Source organism: Lygodium microphyllum, chromosome 5, assembly GCF_053477565.2.
Source record: "Lygodium microphyllum isolate KBCC chromosome 5, Lygodium_microphyllum_v1.1.10, whole genome shotgun sequence".
Classification (NCBI taxonomy): Eukaryota; Viridiplantae; Streptophyta; class Polypodiopsida; order Schizaeales; family Lygodiaceae; genus Lygodium; species Lygodium microphyllum.
Genome location: NC_141139.1, coordinates 47,661,370 through 47,665,352, shown reverse-complemented (window position 1 = coordinate 47,665,352; position 3,983 = coordinate 47,661,370). Strand labels below are relative to the sequence as shown.

Genomic DNA, 3,983 nt, shown 5'->3' with positions numbered 1-3,983 from the left:
CTTCTTCCAAGAATCGCCTTTACTTTGAGAAAAGCAAAAAGACCTGCTCTGATACCACTACTATAGAATCCAAGATACACGTTCGATTTTCTTATATACTTAAAATATATATGGCAAATATTATGTTGGCACAGAGGAAGAATAGATGAGAGAAAAGAAAGATGTAGAAAGAGAGGTAGAGAAATTGGCAACACACTAGGGACTAGAAGATGGGCCAGTCCCTCCCCCCCCCTTGTGGAGTTATATTATTGACAAGAAGCAAGCTCCTCCATTACACATAAGCTAGTTCTTACTTATAGATCTTGGAAACAAGATCATGGTTCCTTGCACGGTATACAACCGGCTTACACTTGCACACCTTGAAAGTTGGCACCTTTTGATCATTCTTGACTCTCCTTCTCTCCTACACAATATGTGTACTTGGCGCTTGATTTCAGTAGAGCTTCCACAGCACTTGCACCTTCTCATCTCCTCTTGGAACTTGATTTCAGCAGAGCTTCCGCAGCACTTGATTTCAACAAGGCTTCCGCAGTACTTGCACCTTCTCTTCTCCTCTTGGAACTTGGTTTCAACAGAGCTTTTGCAGCACTTGATTTCAGTAAGGCTTTCGCAGCACTTGCACCTTCTCTTCTCCTCTTGGATACATGCAAAGTGATGCTTTCTTCACCTCTCCCTTACGTCCAAGGAGAGCCTCCTCTTTTATAGGCTTTCAAGAGCTCTTCTTGGAGAGAGAGTTGAGTTGATCTTCATGCAAGATGTAGTTGTTCCACTCTGTAGCACTAATTTCGAGATATCTCTTTGTGCGTTGTTTGGATTAAAAAACATCCAACACGAAAGTTGTAGATCTCGTTGTTTTCAATAACCCACGCAACCCGTTTTTAGACATCGCTTTTCTATTGTGATATGTTTTTAAAATGGATTTTTCAAAAGCTCATGCAACCACCTTGAGTCATAGATAATGAGAGTTTATTAGATTGCCTTGGACCTCAACCTTAAGATTGAATTCCACACAAAAGCTTGTGTCATTTTAGACCTTAAAAAGAGAAAATCACTTTTCTCCTCATTTCTAGAGGATCACGTCTCTCGTCTTTCTTAGTGAGGGAATTCCTTCTCTCGTCTTTATTAATGAAAGAAAAGTCATTAAACCTTGACTTGTAGGGGAGAGGATGACCCCAAATAAATGTAATACTCATTACACACAAGTAAACATTCCCAGGCGCCCCTGGATACACACATAAATACATATACACAATGCTAATACACTTCCTCTTCTTAGAACTCAACCCATCTTCATTTATGTGTAACTCCTTGGTTCCTGCTTGTACCACATATCCCCGTCACAATGCTTTGATCACCCCATTAAGTGATGCACTAGGAATATTGGTCTCTAAATGGTCTCATGGCCATGCTAGATCATCATTAACACTTAAAGAAAAGTGAATTATTAATTTACTGACATAAATTTATTAAATAGAAAATGCGTAATAAGCAATCAATTTAGTGATACTCCCTTGCGATAGGGCAAGTGTGAGCATCAAACATGTCACCACAGGTGCTACCCCATTCTTAAAGGCACCGCCGCATTTTGAACCCACCTCATGGTTACACAAGTTGAGACCAAGTTCAGAGAAAGACTCAAGTTCATGGCTCATCGGACTCTTTTGCGCATCAAGAGAGTTCCCTCGCATGATTGACATTAGGACAAGACATTGGATGCACGACACCACCTTCTTCCTCGCTCACCTCAAAAGTGACTAGATGGAGTCTCCGTCGTCCTTCAAGCTCGTTGCTGGTCTCCCTAAGGAGTGTCTTAAGAATCGACTCTTTAGGTCTTACGAATACTCTGCATGTTTTTGAGTAAGATGTACACGATGTTCCCAGTATACTCCTCGGTAGCAAGTGTATGCAGGTACCAAACGCATGACCACCTACTCCCTTGTGATAGGGCAAGTGTGGACATCAAACATGCAAGCACACTCGCTACCTAATTTCTTGAAGAACTACATTAGGCATTACCGCATTTTGAACCCACCTCATGGTAACACGAGTTGAGACCAAGTTTAGAGGAAGGCATGAGTTCATGGCTCACCGAACTCTTTTACACGGCTAGAGAGTTCCCTTGCATGAATGGCATTAGGGCGTGAGACCTTGGCTACACGACACCACCTACTTTCTCACTCGCCTCAAAAGTGACCGGGTGGAGTCTTTGACGTCCTTCAAGCTCGTCCCTTGTTTCTCGAGGGAGTGTCTCAAGTGGTGGCCCTTTAGTTTGGGCTTGTAAGGCCCGTAAGCCGAGTGGCCACGACAAAGCAAGCCACCATGCACCCGGTCCGAGCAACATTCCGATAAGCCAAAATGGATAAAATTGCAAAACTTTGTTGATATCAAGCAAGATTCAACTTGCTAGAGTCATTTGAAGTGCAAAACAATCTAAAAGATCATGCACATGTCACCATTGACCTTTAGCACACAATCTCCTTGCTTGCATAAGAATGTCCATTCGTGCATTATATTGTAGTTTTGATAGGCTGCACCGTGTCAAACCCCTCAACGAGATAGTGAAGGATGACTCCCCTTGCATCTCTTAGGTATAGCCTCCCAAGTCCCCTCCCCTTCAAGTTGGGTGTGTTTTGTAGTTGTGATAGGCCACACCGTGTAAAACTCCTCTTAAAAGAGGTAGTGAAGGATGACTCCCCAGGAACCTCTTAGGTAAAGCCTGCCGAGTCCCCCTCCCCTTCGCTGCCATCCAAGCCTTAAGACATTAAATAACGCGCTCTTTATGCATAGTAACTTAGCTCGTTCCTATTTCTTCGTTGAGGCAAGGATGATTTTTAAAAAGTTATAGTTGAGCGCACACAGAGATGTTATGGCGTTAGAAAACAAGTAAATGTACATGTACATTGTAGATATATATATATGTGTGTGTGTGTGTGTGTGTGTATACAGAAGGGATACATGTTCCCTTGTAACATCAGAAGGGAGTTCTTAATGATTACACAGGTCAGAGGCAGTTTCACAGGAGAATCTGCAATTTGAATCATCCGATGATGACAGTGGGATCACAGCAACACTCGTCCAACAGACAGCAACAGCACAAGGCCGCAAGACTGCACCAACAGAAAAAAAACAACATACACCATCGCCAAATCAAATTTTAACAGACAAAATGTAATTTAGGCCCGGATTTGCAAGGAATTTGATGCAGATGATCGCTACGAGAAAGAGGAGAAGCTATACCATCCCCGCAGGAAGCCTCCGCCGGAGTGCCTGGGCGGCCGCTGCTGGTAGTAAGCCTGTGGAGGGGGAGCCCCCACGGGAGGATACCCTGAATACAATTTAACCGTTAGAAAGAAACATGGTCGATGGAGCCCGAGTGTTATCATGGAATGGAAGTTGAGGCGAGCTTATTAATGCAGAGATCTAGGGTTAGCAAGTATGAGTAGAAGGAAAACAGTAGAATGCAGACATCGAGACATGTACCCTGTGGAGGGTAGCCATAGCCGTAAGCCTGCTGATGCTTTCCATGGTGATGGTGGTGGCCGTGCCCCATTAAGTTGATTAACCGGCGATCTCAGCAGCAGACAGAGACCGGTTACAGAATAGACGGACGCGAAGAAGCGGAGAATACGCAGAGACAGAAAGAGAGAACGACGAAGGAAGCAGAAGAGAAGAGGGATGAGGGGAAAATGTATCGAGAAAATGACAGAACCAAGCGATTGATGAGAGAATTTTATGGCTTGATATTACTTACCCCTTGCTTTCCTTCCATGGACGCGTGACTATCACGCGTCACCATTAATCCCTTGTAGGCATAGATCCTTCTTGACGTGGCCTTAGGCGGCTTGCTAAAATTTGAACCAGCCAAAACCTTTTCATTTCGGACTTAACCTGCCCAATTCGCCTCAAAAACTTTAATGAAACGATTAATTTCTTATTTACCCTTATTTGAAAGGGTCCACACTTTATCTCTTTTTCAAAATTTA

The 3,983-nt window shown here is 43.5% G+C and overlaps 1 long non-coding RNA gene across 1 annotated transcript; it reads right to left on the bottom strand.

Moving 5' to 3' along the window:
* Nucleotides 1-2,839: 2,839 nt before the first annotated feature.
* On the bottom strand, nt 2,840-3,735 carry LOC148035786 (uncharacterized). Its single transcript, XR_015690996.1, has 3 exons — nt 3,481-3,735; nt 3,238-3,325; nt 2,840-3,107 (listed from the first exon to the last, which is right to left on the bottom strand). It is a non-coding gene; the product is annotated as an uncharacterized LOC148035786 (long non-coding RNA).
* Between the last annotated feature and the right edge of the window lie 248 nt (nt 3,736-3,983).